Source organism: Temnothorax longispinosus, chromosome 7 (genome assembly GCF_030848805.1).
Source record: "Temnothorax longispinosus isolate EJ_2023e chromosome 7, Tlon_JGU_v1, whole genome shotgun sequence".
In the NCBI taxonomy this organism is placed as follows: Eukaryota; Metazoa; Arthropoda; class Insecta; order Hymenoptera; family Formicidae; genus Temnothorax; species Temnothorax longispinosus.
Genome location: NC_092364.1, coordinates 13074205 through 13082587, shown reverse-complemented (window position 1 = coordinate 13082587; position 8383 = coordinate 13074205). Strand labels below are relative to the sequence as shown.

Sequence of the window (8383 nt, the reverse complement as noted above, 5' to 3'; positions counted from 1 at the left end):
AGACAATATATATTTTATTTTAAATAAAATATAACATCTATTTTATATTTCTTTCACAATAAGTATAATCATTATGTATTTTGTCTATCAATATAAATATATAGTTTACATATATAACACAATAAAAAGTAATCTCAACTTCTCAAAATCAGACGATTGTGTTTTATAATATAAATATAAAGCACCAAGAAAGGAGGTAATAAATAAAAATAATGTAAATATATGTTTTTGTTGCTATACATTAGCCTTTTATTTTCTCTTTATATCTCTTTCTCACTCAATGTTAATAAATGTTATCAAAATACGTAACATTTAAAATCGTCTAAATTATCAAAAGTATATCAACATAAATAAAATATACGGTTATTATTTTAAAAATAAACAGTCTTTCTCTTAAAAGAATATTATATTATAAAGAATTGTTATATGTGTGAAAAATGTAAGTGTGAAAATAAAAATATATTCTGTAAACATATATAATGCACATTATGCACGTATTGCACATATAAAAAGTAAATAAAACTAATCTTTGTACTATTTATGAAACCTTTAAAATAGTTCTTATCTTTTGGTAATTATAACCTTAAAAAAATATAAGTAACAAGTGGTAGACGAAATCTTTGTATCTTGAAAAATCTCGAAAAAACCTAAACAGTAGTATCTTCACCTTGAAAAAAAAAACAAAGTAGTAGTATTATACCTCGAAAAAACCTAAGTAACAAGTGGTGGACGTAATCTTTGTATCTCCAAAAATCTCGAAAAAACCTAAGCAGTATTATTTTTATTTCCACAAAATTATTACTCAAGTGATACACATCACAAAATTACGTTACCTTATCAAAAAATGAGTCGCGCTTCAAGTGATCTATTATTACAATTACAAAAAAGAAATGATATCTCTTTTTAAATTACAGCGCCAATTACAGAGAACATATATTTTTTGAGATACAAAGATTACGTCTACCACTTGTTACTTAGGTTTTTTCGAAGTATAATATTACTACTGCTTTTCTTTGATTAGAATAAAAAATTGAATCATGAAGAATTACACAGGTAACAGTACAAAATACAAATATTTTATTAAAATATTTAAACCCAACAAGGGAATACAAGGTATTTAAATACAAAGTTTATATATGTATTTTAAAAGATTTAATCGCATCGCAAAGAATTACAGAGGTAACAGTACAAAAAATAAAAATATTTTATTAAAATACATAAATTTTTCTTGTCAAAAAACTTGGCGCTGCTAGACCTCAAAATTAGGTCAGCCTGGTGTGTATGTGCGAGCGAGTGGGTGTGGGCGATGTGTGTGTGTAATTTGTAAAAGGTCTCTCTCTCTCTCTCTCTCTCTTTCTCTCTCTCTCTCTAGCAGCGCCAAGTTTTTTGACAAGAAAAATTTATGTATTTTAATAAAATATTTTTATTTTTTGTACTGTTACCTCTGTAATTCTTTGCGATGCGATTAAATCTTTTAAAATACATATATAAACTTTGTATTTAAATACCTTGTATTCCTTGTTGGGTTTAAATATTTTAATAAAATATTTGTATTTTGTACTGTTACCTGTGTAATTCTTCATGATTCAATTTTTTATTCTAATCAAAGAAAAGCAGTAGTAATATTATACTTCGAAAAAACCTAAGTAACAAGTGGTAGACGTAATCTTTGTATCTCAAAAAATATATGTTCTCTGTAATTGGCGCTGTAATTTAAAAAGAGATATCATTTTTTTTTTGTAATTGTAATAATAGATCACTTGAAACGCGACTCATTTTTTGATAAGGTAACGTAATTTTGTGATGTGTATCACTTGAGTAATAATTTTGTGGAAATAAAAATAATACTGCTTAGGTTTTTTCGAGATTTTTGGAGATACAAAGATTACGTCCACCACTTGTTACTTAGGTTTTTTCGAGGTATAATACTACTACTTTGTTTTTTTTTTCGAGGTGAAGATACTACTGTTTAGGTTTTTTCGAGATTTTTCAAGATACAAAGATTTCGTCTACCACTTGTTACTTATATTTTTTTAAGGTAATACTACCACTGTTTTTTTTTCGAGGTAACAACATATACACTACTATGCGTGTACTTGGCGCCTTTCTTTACCTTTTTTTTAAAAAAGGTAATTTTGTACAGATATCACGCCTTTTTGTAGTATTACGCATTGTATAAACAATATGTACAGGGTGTTATTTCGAGGTATAATACTACCACTTTGTTTTTTTCGAGGTAACAACATAATACATATATACTACTATGCGTGTACTTGGCGCATTTTTTTACCTTTTTTTTGAAAAAGGTAATTTTGTACGGATATCACGCCTTTTTGTAGTGTCATATAAGACGTCGGCGTTAGAAGTAGATAGAAAAAGAAGTATCTTAATAAAAAATTTTCACATTTGGACTTTGCGTCGCAATATCTCCGCTCGTAAGCTATCGATCAAGCCTACTTAGAACTTGATCCGTTCACTCGTTATTGAGATCTCAACATCTCGGGTACTCGCAACCCGTCGCGTCGCGTAAAAGAGTCACGGTCGGTCTCGCTCCGCGTGTACTTGGCGCGAGACACTACCGTGTCTCTTGATTCTGCCGCTAGGGAATTTTTAAGTCGATTCTTATGAATCAAGCTTGAATTCGATGTCTAGGTGTCCCAGGTTGCCGATGACGAGGTTCACATAGTGCGCTTCATAGTTTTCGGTATTCCAGGTGTATTAATACCTTGAATTCGATGTCCACGTGTTCCAGGTTGCTGATGTCGGGTTCCAGATAGTGCGCTCTATAGTTTTCGGTGTCCAGGTATAACAATACGTTGAATTCGATGTCTAGGTGTCCCACGTTTCCGATGACGAGGTCCACATAGTGCGCTCCGTAGTTTTCGGTGTCTACGTGTATTAATACCTCGAATTCGATATCTACGTGTCCTACATTCAGATTTAAAGTTATTAATACACCTAGACACCAAAAACTACAAAGCGCACTATGTGGACCTCGTCATCGGCAACCTGGGAACACGTAGACATTAAATTCGAGGTATTATTACATCTAGACACCGAAAACTACGGAGCGCGCTATCTGGACCTCGTCATCAGCAACCTGAGACACCTAGACATCAATTTCAAATATTAATACACGTAGACACCGACAACTACGGAGCGCACTATGTGGACCTTGTCATCGGCAACCTGGGACACCTAGACATCGAATTCAAGGTATTAATACACGTAGACACCAAAAACTACGGAGCTCACTATCTAGACATTGTCATCGGCAACCTGGGACACTAGACATTGTATTCAACGTATTATTACACCTGGACACCAAAAACTACGAAGCGCACTATGTGGACTCGTCATCGCCAACCTGGGACACCTAGACATCGAATTCAACGTACGATTACACCTGGACACCGAAAACTATGAAGCGCACTATCTGGATCCGTCATCGGCAACGGACACGTGGACATCGAATTCAAGGTATTAATACACGTAGACACCGAAAACTACGGAGCGCACTATGTGAACCTCGTCATCGGCAACCTGGGACACCTAGACATCGAATTCAACGTACGATTACACCATGGACACCGAAAACTATGAAGCGCACTATCTGGATCCCGTCATCGGCAACCTGGGACACGTGGACATCGAATTCAAGGTATTAATACACGTAGACACCGAAAACTACGGAAAGCACTATGTGGACCTCGTCATCGGCAACCTGGGACACGTAGACATCGAATTCAACGTATTATTACACCTAGACACCGAAAACTATGAAGCGCACTATCTGGACCTCGTCATTGGCAACCTGGGATACCTAGACATCGAATTCAAGCTTGATTCATAAGAATCGACTTAAAAATTCCCTAGCGGCACTTTCTGCCAAGCGTAGAGAACCTTCTTTTCCGTTGACTCAATATATATTATATATTACCTAATTTACCTAAATAGAAATCTTCCTCCTGACAGTCCTGACCGATAAGTCTATCGACCTAATTCGAAATACGCGCGCGATATCGAAACTGGCGATACCTGCGCCGCTAGCGTCGAAAAAGTGAAAGGGACGTTTCTGTGATAATCATAATAATATTGAGACGTCGGCGTTAGGAGGAGGAGGAGGAGAAGGAGGAGTATCTTAAAAATAAATTTTCCCATTTGGACTTTGCGTCGCAATATCTCCGCTCGTAGGGCACGTAGCGGAATATTATGAGAGAAACCCCCCCTAATTGGACCCCAAGCTATCGATCAAGCCTACTTAGAACTCGATCCGTTCACTCGTTATCGAGATCTCAACATCTCGGGTACTCGCAACCCGTCGCGTCGCGTAAAAGAGTCACGGTCGGTCTCGCTCCGCGTGTACATACTTGGCGCGAGACACTACCGTGTCTCTTGATACCGTGAAATCGGTCCCTTCATCCTTTCTTATTTTCCAGCGAATCAGGATAATCTCGAGCGACAATCCAGACGACGGACTATATACCATAGTCACTATACGGTGTTTCGGGTGTCAAGAGTAAGCGTTTAATCGTTATAATTTTTTTACAGTCGAGTCCCTCGCACAATAGGCGATAGCGACATAGCGACAGCGAGATAAAGTTTTCGACAAAGCTATACCTTTGTCGGCAACTTTGTCGCTGTCGCGCTATCGCTATCTCGCTATCGCCTGTCGCGCAAGGGGCTTTAGGTACAAACAAATTTGTTACGTCGTTTGTACGGATGACGGACAACGCAAAAGTGGAAGCGGCAGCGTGTGCAGCTTCTGCGGCCGCAGAAATTGCCGCAGCAGCAGCCTCAGCAGCCTCAGCAGCCTCAGCAGCCGCACCAGCATCACTGGCAATGAAATCGAAACACACGTACATCTTCCACGTATGTATGCAATTCAATACAACATTTTTCGTCTATGTTAACCGCGCAATTGCGTAATTGTTTTTACAATTTTTCACAGGACCCATTACGATGGACGATGAATATTTCTCTCCCGGGAGGGAGATGGAAATACACACACACTCGTAAGTATAAATTCAACAACGCGCGCGTGTGCGCGTGTGTGTGCGCGCGTGTGTGTGCGTGCGTGCGTGCGTAATAATTACAGTTTCGCATTGTTTCAGACTGGAGTAAACAGAGACGAGCTTCTCATCTCACTTTTTCAACGCACTTAATTTTTATTTACGTTACACCATATTTTTATTTTATATCGTTTACATCATTTTATTTTTTGTGTATTTTCATGCGTTAATAAAAATAAGTATATCCATCATCGCGCGACGTCAGGGGTCTATTCTCCCCTTGTTTCTCATCCTTCTGTATTCTAATTTCTCTGTCCATTCCATTTCCATTCCTCCCCGTCGATGTGGTCGCCACCTTGTCGCCGGTAGCGAGGCTTGAACGTGCGTCACACCCCCCTTTGACGCACCGACCAAGAGCGGCCACGATAATCTTTTTCTTCATTTATTCGAAATATATATATATATATATATATAAACTACCGTTTTTCAATTTTTTCAATTTTTGGACTAACGTTAAAAATTATTGTCTCTTTTTTTACAATTTATACGATTTTTAAACTTTTATAAAATTATTCCGTCTCTTAACAATTTCTCTCATTTCCGGTATCATTCTTCAACATTATTCCGATACATCGTTGGCTTTCAACGAGACAAAAGTGTGCTCTCATTGGCTGACGGTCGCGCGCAATTGAAGCATCTCGTTGAAACCATATAAATCTCGTCGAAATAACGTTATCGCGCCCGGAATTGACGTTATCGGCTCGTAATTATGTAAAATGATACAACTGTTGGGTGTAGATTATGATTAGGTAGAGCGCGTCAAGCGTAAACGCGCTGGGGCTACGCTATGCGCGATTTCGAAAATATCGCGATTCGCGCCAAGTAAGCACGGTATACAAATGCACGATTCGCGAATCCTATTAGCGAATAGACGCGCCTGGTGTAGCACCCCCTGCGGCCTAGTAAGTCTCGTAATTTTTAATCCGTGTTTGCACAGCAGCGGCAGCGGCGGCAGCGGGAGTAATTACAAACGCTTTCGTCATTTGCGCTTTACCCGTTCGTCTCGTCATCGAACCGCGTCTCGTCTCGTCTCGTCTCGTCATCGAACCGCGTAGGTACGTACTTGAGATATTTCTTTCATTTAACGCGATTCATTACATTTATCTTTCTAAACTCGTGCGTAATTTATTTTTTTTTACTTTTCAGAAAACGGACCAAGCATGAATCACGATTTGAGCGATTCGAGCATCGAAAGCGTACCAGATCAAGTGGACGAGGCGATTTTGACCACCGACGACGAGTCGATACCTGACGGGCTGAGCGTCGAGTCGGACGACTCGTCCGTTTTTTTCGGCTTTGACGACCGACCTCTTTGGGCGGCCGAGCACGCGAGGCTTCAGGAGAAGTATTGGAAACACGCTCGGGCCGAAGAGATGTACCGAGTGTCCGCCGGTGCACTCTTCTTCGTCCCGCGCTGGCCGCCGGGGTCCCTTCGACTTCCGCCGCTCCCGTCCAAAGTCTTCTTCGTCCCGCGCTGGCCGCCGCGCCGGTGTCCCTTCGACTTCCGCCGCTCCCGTCCAAAGTCTTCTTCGTCCCGCGCTGGCCGCCGGTGTCCCTTCGACTTCCGCCGCTCCTCCCATTTATGGTGACAACTCCAACGTCGCGAGCTGCCTCTCGGACGAGAGGCCGCCGGCCCAATGGAGACGTCCCCCCATCGTGATCCAGCAGGCGCCCGTGCTCATCGTCCGAGTGGATCGGCAACCTGATCCAGCGAGAGTTGCGACGCTTTTTACGTCGGTCGGAAGCGGTGGATCGACGTTTTGCACGTCGGTCGCAGCAGGTGGAGCGGCGCCGTCGTCGGCAGCGGCGCCGGCAGCTCAGACACCGTCGACGGCAGCTGAGACACCGTCGACGGCACCTGGGACAGCGTCGATGGCGGGAGCGGCAGGAGCGGCGGCGAGCCTACCGCGAGGAGCTGCTGCAGCGTCAGCGGAGAGCCGACAAAGAGCAGGAACGGCGCCGTTCTTCGTAGGGTAAGTGTGCGATAAATGATACTGGGCTACGTATCGCGCGCGTTTCACAATTTTTTACGCGTTTCTTTACGTTTTTTTACGTTTTTTTCAGGCCTCGCACGACAGAGAGAACGGACGCGGAGAGGACTCCCACGGAGAACTACTCATATATACATATAACATATACCATATATACCATATATATATATATATATAATACTGTCATGTGTGTAAATTAAGACATTCATGTCACAACTTGGAAATAATGAATTTACTAAATATATGTATTCTTAAATCGCTGGATTGGGACGCCCTCACTAACTGTAGAAATTTACAAAAAATGTATTTAAACCTAACATAAGTGTGTGCTTGTGTTGCGAATTGAACATTCGAAAGTGAAAGCGAGTATCTTTCGAGAATGCTCGAAATGCTTCAAACCGCGAATGTTTTCGTTCCCCCTTTTTTTTGTTTTCTCGAGCAAACGGCTCGCAGGTGCGGAAAGCGTGATCAGCCGCGTGATCACAAGTACCTCGCCCAATAAAATAGTCGCCTGACAGTTTGGAACCAATCAGATGATCTATCGTCACGACATTCCTCGCGGCCTAACGCGTAGTTCCGGCCGCGATGGCTTGCTTGCTCCTGCCGGGAAACCAGTGAGCCCTCGAAACTTATACGCGACATTTGTGCTTCGTAGCGAGTGCTCGGCGATATAGAAAAAAACGGAGTATCCTATCGAGTCGTATCCGATCGAGTGCGGCATTGTAAAGTAGCGAGTGCGACATTGACTGTAAACAATTCTAAATAAATTGACATTTGTCACTATATCTTACGAGACTGAATTATTGTGAATTCATCGGCGCGGCGAGCGACTCAACCTGAGCGGTCCACTAACAGCATTTAATAGTATAAACACTCAACATTTCATAACTTGTATTTATATTTTTATTACCAAAAGGAGGTAACACCTTTTTCGTAAATGTGTATATTCGTATATTCATATATTTTTAGCATTAAAAATAAAGAATTTTATGTTTTCAGACTTTAGCTAAAATAAAATGGATTGAATGGTTCAAAGAGAAAAAAAGAGAAACGTACCTATGGCATGCCGTTTTACTTTTTAATAGCAAACATTTTTAGTATACAAATAAAAACTAATTCTCCAATTTACAATAAAGAGAAAAATGGTTTAAAAACATTATTATTATGTCTAGGCATAAAAATAATTAATTAAAATTATGTCTAGACATAATTTTAATTCGTCAAAGTAAAATTTGACGAAAATTGGATGGCACACCGTTTTACTTTTCAATAGCATAAATAATATTGTACTCGATATAAAAGTTTCAAAAAATAATTGTC

The 8383-nt window shown here is 40.2% G+C and overlaps 1 long non-coding RNA gene across 1 annotated transcript; it reads left to right on the top strand.

Moving 5' to 3' along the window:
- The first annotated feature begins 5877 nt into the window (after window positions 1-5877).
- On the top strand, window positions 5878-7811 carry LOC139816459 (uncharacterized). Its single transcript, XR_011733014.1, has 3 exons — window positions 5878-6127; window positions 6219-7045; window positions 7137-7811. It is a non-coding gene; the product is annotated as an uncharacterized lncRNA (long non-coding RNA).
- The last annotated feature ends 572 nt before the right edge of the window (window positions 7812-8383 follow it).